Source organism: Panicum virgatum, chromosome 1N (genome assembly GCF_016808335.1).
Source record: "Panicum virgatum strain AP13 chromosome 1N, P.virgatum_v5, whole genome shotgun sequence".
NCBI lineage: Eukaryota > Viridiplantae > Streptophyta > Magnoliopsida > Poales > Poaceae > Panicum > Panicum virgatum.
Genome location: NC_053145.1, coordinates 16,110,234 through 16,120,690, shown reverse-complemented (window position 1 = coordinate 16,120,690; position 10,457 = coordinate 16,110,234). Strand labels below are relative to the sequence as shown.

General features: G+C 42.8%; 1 long non-coding RNA gene across 1 annotated transcript; it reads left to right on the top strand.

Moving 5' to 3' along the window:
• Positions 1-82: 82 nt before the first annotated feature.
• LOC120653987 lies at positions 83-733 on the top strand. Its single transcript, XR_005666921.1, has 2 exons — positions 83-175; positions 373-733. It is a non-coding gene; the product is annotated as an uncharacterized LOC120653987 (long non-coding RNA).
• Positions 734-10,457: the final 9,724 nt, after the last annotated feature.

Below are 10,457 nucleotides of genomic sequence, written 5' to 3'. Positions count from 1 at the left end.
TATTTATTCCACAACAAATTTTGTGTGTTTGATTAAATTTTTAACTGTTGAATGTTTTTCCCCTGCTATGTGATTTTGAGCCGTGGATTGACACTGAGATCAAACAGGAAGACAAAGAATGGATGGAGAAGTTGAAGCAGTGGGATGCAGAGCACAAGGAGCGGGTGGAGAGGAGGTGCAAAGAGGAGTGTCGCGCTTATTTATTCCATAACAAATTTTGTGTGTTTGATTAAATTTTTAACTGTTGAATGTTTTTCCCCTGCTATGTGATTTTGAGCAGTGGATTGACACTGAGATCAAACAGGAAGACAAAGAATGGATGGAGAAGTTGAAGCAGTGGGATGCAGAGCACAAGGAGCGGGTGGAGAGGAGGTGCAAAGAGGAGGCAGCAAAGAAGGAGCGCGAAGCTGAAAGGCAAATGAGGTGTGAAGCTGTGGCAAGGGAGGTGAGGGAGAAAAACTTGAATGTGCTCATTGTGCAAAAGCAGCAATGGAGGAGAATCCTGATGCTTTGAGGAAGGGAAAGTGGCCTCATTGCACTCAGTAGTATCCTTCAGTTACTTGCTGTATGGATTAGTCATGAACAATGTTGTCAAGTATTGGATTTCTAGTGTACTGTCATGTATTGGACCATTGTTATGTCGTTCGGTTGCTAGCTCTATCCTTTAGTCATGAACTCGATTTGTTAGTGTCATTTATTGCATCACGTACTGGATTATTGTGCTGCTGATTTATTCATGTCAGTAAGAATATTACTTTTAATATTGAACACAAAATGAAACGAGCGACCGTCACGCGGGAGGAGAGGAGATGCAGTGGATTGGTTCGGACACTCGCGGACCGTCAGGCGTCCAAAAACGATCGTAGCGGACTGTCCGCAGCCAAAGCGTTCGGACAGCCGAACCGTTGGCCAGTTTCACTAAAGAAGGGGCGGACCGTCTGGTGTTAGAGCGGACCGTCCACACTTCTAAAAGTCCGGATATCCGAACCGCTGCCAGACGTTCAGACATCCGATCCTACGGACCGTCCGCCACTTGCAAGCGGACCTTCTGCTTTGCACTAACCCATAATGACCTATCATAACCGGTCTAACCGTTCGGACTGGTCCCGACGCAAGCAACTCAAATTTTGTAAACAGTTCACCAAAACTAACTTTATGATTCTTTATGGTGTTATTCATCTTTTACTTAACATTTCCTTTTATTTACAAAAAGATTTTTTATGCACAAAAACATGAGAAGAGCCAAATGAAACCAAATTGATTTCATTCAAATTATTTGGTTGATTTCTATTTTTGTTCAATTTATTTTTGGGCTGTTACACACGTGTACCTCAATGTTAACGGATATGTTTGTCGTTACGTGTAGCTGACTGGATAATTGACCAAATACGGTTACCGATTGATATCTTAAAAGTAATGTTAGAGCATTAATTGATGTTCAGAACCATGTATTATTATTATTATTAGGAAAAATTACGATGTATTATTATGAGGAAAAAATTACCATATTGATGATCTAAGTCAACGTTCCTTAATGCTTAGAGGGGGGTTGATCTCTATTATTCAAAATGGTTGGGTATCTCTCGAAGGATTTCTGATAGCGTCAATTCATTCCCCTTTCCCTTATATTCTTGGTTTTCTTATACTCCCCTTAAACGCACAACTTCACCAGGTTGCTATAATCTCATAGAGGTCTCTAGTTTCCTATCAGTTTTCTGTAATTGTAGCCAAGCAATAAGGAGAGGCAAAATCGGTGATATATATGCACGAGCACTTGATTTCTTTTGTTTATAAATGGCTGTTTGATTTTCCATCTCATTTTCTTCATGATCAAACGTGCTGCATTTAAATTTCTTGTCTCTAAAACTTTCACTCTTTATGATCAATTCCAAACGAGCTAACATTACAGGCTAGATGTGTGTAGTAACATGTTCCTAGCAATAATCCTGTACATGCAGTACTAGTCATTCAGTAAGTAGTAAACAGAATTAGAATTTCATTCAGTATTTCACGAAAAAAAACGCAAGAGCTTCCCTTGTTTTACGAGCATTATGACGGCCACAAACGTAACAAGTGATCATCGACAATATCCATGCAAATAAATTACAAGTACAATACACACATGATACCGATGACGCGAAAAATTCCCCCGCCGGACGGGGAACCTCCGCGCTCCACGTACGCTAAAGCCGGGAAGATCTGTTTTGCTCCGACGTACCGAACCCAAAGGCACGCGTGTGGTGCGCTCGGCGTGCCAGTCAATTTGACCTTGTTGACGCTTTTTACGGATCAACACACGAACGCGCTAGGTCGCTTGAAAATTTGAAATTTGATCAAAATTTTAAATAAATTAGCACGGTTGGCCCCTCCTAATAATGAAAAAATAAATTCCTGGCTACGCCCTGCCTCCAACCCTTCTTTATTAGTTCAAATATTTGTAGTACTTCTCCAATTTAAGAATCACCCATTTGCACCCTATTTAAGCATATTATTGTCAACATCAAAGTTGATGCATTTGGACGAACGACACCTTGCTTATGCCATTGTCATATCTCTATATCATGCTAATTTGTTGGATCACCGGTACCACCATATCCTAGACCCATGTTACTCCATCCATTCCAAATTATATATCGCTTTAGATTTATTTTATCAGTAATTTTAAAAACTAGTGAGGAACTTAGAAATTACATATAACAACATTTGGTCATTAGAAAACCCGTTAAGAAACACTGATTGTGGTATGACATATAATAATACAAGAAATATAATGAACCTTTTCCTCAAAAAAGAAATAATGCATGGATTCGCAAGCTCAAGGGGAAAACAACAGATGCCACACACCTTGAGGAGTTCATCTCCCTATGGATAAGCATCCAAGATATATGTTCAATTGCAACCACAGATGTAAAGACTAGTCCATCAGATGGCGCTGGACACAAACCGGCGAGTACTACTCGGTAAAGTCGGCTTGGAAAACAACTTATTCTGGAAAGCCAAATAAGTCTGAGAAGGTAACAACTTGATTTGGAAAAGCAAAGGCTGGGAATTAACAAGTGCCACTTTTTTTTGTTTGGACTCTAGTCCATGACGAAATTCCAACAGCTGACAACCTTGCTAATCAAGAATGGCCGCACTACCAAACGTCTTGCGTTCTGTGTTATGGGCCACACAAGAAACCTGGTTGCTATTAAAAAAAAAAACTGGTTGAACCTTTGCCTGCAACACCTTTGCCTGCAAAGGCCCTTTCTCCAACACAGTCTGGATGCTTGTCCTTGTCTGGGAACATTTCACCATCTATCCCGTTCCCCACAAATCCACACAACAAGCTAGCTTTCAGTCCGGAGGACCGCCACCCGGGCTTTCTACGCTGTTTGCATCTGGATCATGCGGAATCTTTAAAAGGGACGAATAGCAAGGAGGAGTTTTCAGAACGATTCTCAGCCACCACTCCATGTTGTCCCAAGCGTGCCATGGAAGATCTGCTAGAACAGAAAAAGAGAGCTTAGAGAGTAGATCTCCTATAAGTTTTAGGGTCCCATGAATTCCTTTGTGTTTGTCTTGTCTTTCTTGACAAAAGATTCAGCTCTATATTGGGTTTTAAGTTAAACCCCTTGCTTTCTCTGCATATAAACCTTCTCGATCTCCACCTATAAATGAAAGGCAGAGCTCCTGCCAGCTTGCCAAAGAAAATAAAAAGGATCTATTCTCGCAAGATCCGGGGAGCAAGAACTAGGGTTCGTGCCCAAGAGTTTCTAGCTAGCCAATGCTAGTGATGATGCAGCCGATCAGAGCCAAGGCCGCCGCCAAGTCATCAAGCTCAGGCACCGACGCCGATGACGCCAGGAGCGGCGAGGCCGGCGGCGGGGGACCTGCCGTCGAGCTCCCTTTCCACCTCACCGAGAAGATCCTCTACAGCATCAGCCCGCTCGCGTCGGCGCGCCTCGCCACCGTCTGCAAGTCCTGGGCCGCCGCCGTCTCCGAGCGGCTCGCGAGGCCTGTCCCCCACCTGTTCGTGTACCTGCCACCGGACAACAAGTCCGACCACCGCGGGGTCGTCGTCTCCGTCCCGATGGACTCCGGGGGTCCTCCGGCACAAGTGATCCCGAACCGCGTGCTCTTGGCGGACACGAACGGCCTCCGGTGCGTCGGCGCCACGCCGAGTGGTTGCCTGGCCTTCGCCAACTGGTGCTGGTGGGACACTGGCGTCCTCCTCGTCAACCCGATCACCGGCGCGCGGCGGAAACTCGACGGCGAAAGGCTATGTCGGGACCCGGTTATTGCCTCCGGCGGTGATGCTGACTCCTTCATCTCCATTGGCACCGATCACCTCGTGCTCTGGTGGCGGGCTGGCGGCGGCGAGGAGTGGTCGAAGTGGACCGTGGCGGCGCCGGCGGCCGCGCATCGAACGGACGGCATCATGTCAGTGGTCAATTGTAACGGCCGCTTCTACATATTGGACAGGGACGGGCAGGTGTCCTTGATCGACGCCACTGCGCCGCCGCCGCTTCTTATCGAGAAGCTCCCGGTGGTGAGCCTGTGTGACCTGTTCCCCACTCTCGCGACAGCGATGGCGACGGGCCACTTGCTCGAGTCCGACGGGGAGGTCCTCTTCGTCCGGCGAGTGCTCGCCTCCGTGGAACACCGCGGGGTCCCGTTCTGCAATCACGACATCATCACTGATGAGAACCTCTCCATCGTTGGCTTCGAGGTGTACCGGCTGGACGTGGACGGCCGGCGCTGGACGGAGGTGAAGAAGCTGTCTAGCGACCGGGCGCTCTTCGTAAGCCCGGTGTCGTCGTTCTCGGTGCGCTCGTCGGAGACAGAGGGCTGCAGGAGCAACTGCATCTACTTCGTCGACAAGAAGCGGTACTGCTCCTCGTGCCTCCGGGACGACGGCAACACCTGGGGCGTGTACTCCATGGAAGCCCGGGAGGTCTTGTTTAAGCACGCTGTCACCCGGCCGGGACCATGCTCGTCGGCGACGTGGTTCTTACCTAGGGTAGTATAAGACTCTTGATTATTTTTATCCATTTCCGTAGCCCAAGGTTTAGGTGTCACATCTGATTTTGAAGTAATAATCGAGGTCGTTTGGATCAAAATTACAATACACTCATATAACAATGAAAGTGAACAACATTATAAATAAATAAGTGTTTCAGATCGCATTTGGTCATTTGCAGCGGATCATTCAAACTCCACAGTAGCCGACTAGAGGATCATACACCTAGTACTTCTGAATATCTTTTGGAAAATTCTTAAACTGGTCTTGTTCTGAGCAAGTATATTACAAAATAAATGATATGCAAGGCTTAAACAAGAACAAAAACTGGCTAAATACAGCGGTAACAATTTTAAATAAACAGTTGATCATTAACAACCTATTACTAAGCCATAAGTCTACTTAATTAAAATATTTACCACAATGCAGGCTCAACTATTTATTAAATAAATAATTGAATATTCTAATATGATGGGTATACCTAATCTAATTAAAACAACATTAAGATTGTAGAGATGTATCAATTAAGATGGAAGATCGAATCTAGCTGAGACTGTCCTAACTAAACTGATCCATCTCTAAACACAATACAATTAAATTTAGAGATGATATACCAGATAAGCAACGCTTGTGTCGAGCCGATTATAATATCAGACCTAACTGAGAAAGTCCTAGCCATGCTAGGGCAAGTGAAGATGACGGATCTCACTTATCATTGTAGGTTGAACTCAATGGATGCAGCCTATGCGCGAAAATGAGAACTCGTCAGAGAAAACCTCGTGAGAGGGTGGCGATGTGCTGAAAGTTGTATTGATCGGGAGATGATTGATATAATAGCTGGGGCTTACATTTATACCCTGGACTAACAAAACTTGCCTAACAAGAAATATTTCAACAAAACTTGCCTAATAAAAAATATCTAAACAAAAGGAAACACTAAGATACACGGACTTTAATTTCCCTTCTGTAGAGTGCCGGTGTCTCTTATGCTCAATATGAAATGGTATTCCGCAAACGCACAGAATCACCGGTGTAGCACTTCACCATGGAGTATTTCGGGGTATCATGAAAATCCTCAGGGAAGCACTATGGTAAAGTATATCGTAAATCGTAATGACAATCTTTACTGATTATATCGACCGACTAATTCAGCAGGGGTAAGCCAGATGAATCCATAAGATAAATGGCCAGGCAAAGACCGTTTGACACAAGAGACTCTATACCTTAGAGAGGTAGCAACTGGGAGGACAACGAGCGAGAAAGGACACCTGATACACTTCTAAACTACTGATCTAGCCTCGCTAGAACAGACCTAAGCTTCTTCCTTGATGAAGAGAACCTGGAGCTTACTTCCGCGGCCTCAGAGAAGGACTCAGAATGGGATGAGAAGGGAGTCCGACAACAGTCGGCAACTACTGCTATGAAAACATCTGAACATAGTGGACTACGAAGGACGGACAAGGCTGTCACTATTTGCTGACTACCACTGCGGTACCGTAGGGTGGAACACACTTTCTAGCTAGCACTAAGTCAGACACCACGTTTGCACTTGGTACTAGGATTTCTCTTGACGGGCCCTCAACCTAGTGAACTAACTTGAGCTCACTAGTCCGGCGCGAGAAAATCTGTAAGACAAGATCCAACAAACATGAAAGATAACTTAAACTGAACTAGAGGTAAATTACTTCTGCAGACAAGTACTCGTATTGGGAAAGGTAAACGACTTGCGGAAAGTAAAGCTGACTCGAAGTAAACAAAGAAGATTACTTATATTAATAAAGTCAAAGGAAAAGATACAAGAGCTTATACCGAGCTCCGATGACGACTCTGGATCCCCGAGACAAGCACGACTCGACTCTAACTCCCAACTACTAATCCTACTCTAGAAATGAGAGAAGAGAGAACTCCTTTTGGTGCGTGTTTACAAGTGAAGATGGGGCCCTATTTATAGTAGTTCAAGGTCGGTTTAGTGGCCGGTACTACAGGTGTACACTACCTTTGCTTGGCTTAGACTTCATGTGAAAGCGTGTCTTCAGAGGCTGACAAGTGGGGCTGGACGGCCTCCCCTAGGCCGGCCAGCCTAGGGAGTGGCCACATGTAATGACATTGTAAATCAAGGCCTCCGGAGCCTGTCGACGCTCCATTTAATGACATTGTAAATCAAGGCCTGAGATTGCTCCTGGGTTGGGTATCATCGACGTTTGATCATCTGGGCACTGACTTGTGGGTCCTTTGGTTGATGCCCATGCCTTCCGGGTCCACCGACTGAATCAGAGGCCAATCCCTGGTTTAGGGGCATTGTGAACATGTCACATTGCTCCTGTAACAAGGATGCACCCATGTATGTTGAGGTGTCAGGCCGGCCGGCCTGGCCTGGATTTTCTTTGTTTTCGTCCATTTTTGGGCTGTGATCTCCTGCAAGCACAACTCATACAAAACTTGTGGAACTTGTTAGAATTAAATAAAATATGCATGGAACATAGTGTAAAATCTCATTTTTCCCGAGAAGTTGACGGTCAAAACGTAAAATAATGACCGTCAACATAGAGTCCTTATTAATAAAGTTTCCTTAATCGATTGTGTCTTTCCTTGATATCAAATCATAGACCTCCCTCCATATACTCCATTGGCAATAAAATTACCAAAGTTTGGTGCGAACAGATATGGAACATATTAAACAATACAAACATACCTATTACTGGTGCTAACTGAACAAATTAAAGTATTACAACAAAGCCTTAGCAAAGTAAATAAATAAATACTAAAATCATATTTATAAATTATATTAAAATTTGTGTCACTAAAGTTAGAAACTAAATAAATTTACCAAACAAGGTTACGAATACATTCTGGTGAGGTACATAATCTATCAGAGCTACCTATAAAGTATTTCAATTGTACTTACCAAGATTTTTCTCAAGAATAAACTATTTATGAACATAGAAATACAAATAGAACATAGATAAATCAATTAAAGTACAATGTAATATGGACAACAAAATATTCTGAAGCAAATAATCGTCAAAATAGCACACTATTGTTGACATCAAAATTTTCAAGAATAATTTTGGTAAGTAAAAATAGAGCCGATGAAGAATCTCGGGAAGGCCGATGGCCCATTCGGCTCAAGATATCAGAAGATTTAGTCAGAGCTGATGTCGGCATGGCCAAGGTATGGTCAAGAGATTAGTCAATGGCAGCGCAGGAAGCTGGCCAAGATTCGTATGAGAGGATAGTGTCTTCAGAAGATCCAATGGTCCGATGACTCTTTTTGAAAGTATCTTGTAAATATAGTAGATTTAGTTTTCTCCTTTTAGAACAAATCTGTTTAAGTCATGATAGGCCAGGAGTCTAAGTTATCAGGTTATAAATAGTAGACCTTAGGGCTTTGTAAGACAACACATCAATCATACATCTTCTTTCGGCGTCACGTCAAAATCCTAGGAGTAGGAGTAGAGTAGAACTTGACGTATTCTTCAGCAATCAGAGCTGCATAGGTTAGATCTAACCTCTAGTTTGCTCGTAAGTATCATCTTTATTAGATTAGATACATCACTTTAATTTCATTTAGTGTATCTACCAGTTATCGATCTCATCTAATTCCTCACAAGACTGTCATGGTTAGGTACAATCTTTTATGGGTTTCTATTAGATTTCACAATTTGATCAGAGATCTATCGGCTGCTATCTAACACTTTTTCTGAGGATCTAGATAGCTGATTATTTTAGCGATCTTGGTCTTATATTAATTGATCAAATCTTGTACCTTGTCATAGTCAATATTATCGGTCGATTCGTGTAACTTGATTTTATCATCTAGGCTGTCTTGGTTAGGTCCGTTGGATTTTATGATTTGGAGTTAGATTTGTTGGTTCGACTCGATCTGTTGTGACTTGAGTTATCAATCGGTTATCTCAGCCAATCACAGCCTTGAGCTAAGAATAGATCCTTTTGTAATTGTATTCATTGACAGGTTTTGTTCACTACTAGTAAACTAGCTATTGCAAACGAGCTATCACCGCCGGTTCAAAGTGAACCGGCGGTGATGCCTCATCACCACCGGTTCCAAAGTTGGTGGCCGTAGCGGCTGTTGGAATCGGTGGTGATGCACCTCATCGCCGCCAGTTTGTAACACGAACCATTAGTGATGGTGCCGTAGGGTATCACCGCTGGTTCGTAACACGAACCGGTGGTGATGAGGCACATCACCATCGTTTTGTGTTATGAACCGGCAAAATTCCAACCCCTCATCCTCTCACCTCCTGGCTCGCGCTAGGTTTGTGGCTAGCAATCCTTTGGATTCATACCATTTATCTTAGAATTAATCATGCATTTTGTGATGAATTGATCAAGGAGAGTCTCTTTTTCTTCACTTTAGGAAAATTTCTCATGAACATTCATCATGAGGGCTACTCTTTTTGGTTGTTTGAGTGCAACAACTTGTGCTAGTTTAATGGTTAACAATCCATTGGATTCATGCCCTTTATTTTAGGATTAATCATGCATTTTCTATGAATTTATCATGAAGATTTTTTTTATTTTAGGATAATTTCTCATCAGAAGTCATGATGGAGGCTCATTAAATTTTGAGGGCTGGACGCCTAGACTTCACATACTTGATTCAAGGTACGAACCAGCTCACACAAGGTCATAGACCTAAACACACTTGACAAGCTGCATGCAAGCAGACCTAATTCATGCAATTAACAGGCTCGGAATGCATTTTCCACCAACTTTCTTTGATATATCAGTGCATCTTATCACTCTCCTTGTTGCTCAGATAAAAGCTCTTGGTCCAATCTTGTTGTATCAGATGTTTCCTTTGGAGAGGTTGATGAGTGTTCTAAGGAAGATAGGGTATAAGGATGAACCATTCATATGGGCTAAAGATGTAGTCCAAGTATTCTATGCAAAGATGTAGTCCAAGTCTTCTATGCAAAGGACCTAGTGAATGAGGGCAAACATGCGGTACTCCCAGGTAAAAAGGAAGATCATCGGCGTCGAAAATATGACCGAGGATGAAGGAAAGGGATTCTGGGGTATACCTCCACTTGGACTTGATATCGACATTCTTGTGTTTGAAGAGTGCAAAGAACTATCTTACGTGCGACTATGATGCCATTGAAGCTACCTTTTCTATATTTGTGTACCATTTAAACTATGTAATATTTAGAGTGATCTGAAGTATTTTTATTAATTATATGCCTCCACTTCATATGCTGTAAAGACTTATTGATTATATGTGCCAGTAGAACTATTAATTATGTGCCTAATTTTAGCAAATGAAGAATAGAATAGGCAGTCAACCACATCTAGTATTTTTCCATGTAGATATGTTCTTACCAGAGCCAAAGAAACCGGATTCACATTTTTATCATTTTTCTATAATTTTCTACATTATCAGCCTATTAGACAATGTACAAGAAATCAATAAATCAAAATAAACCTACAAAAC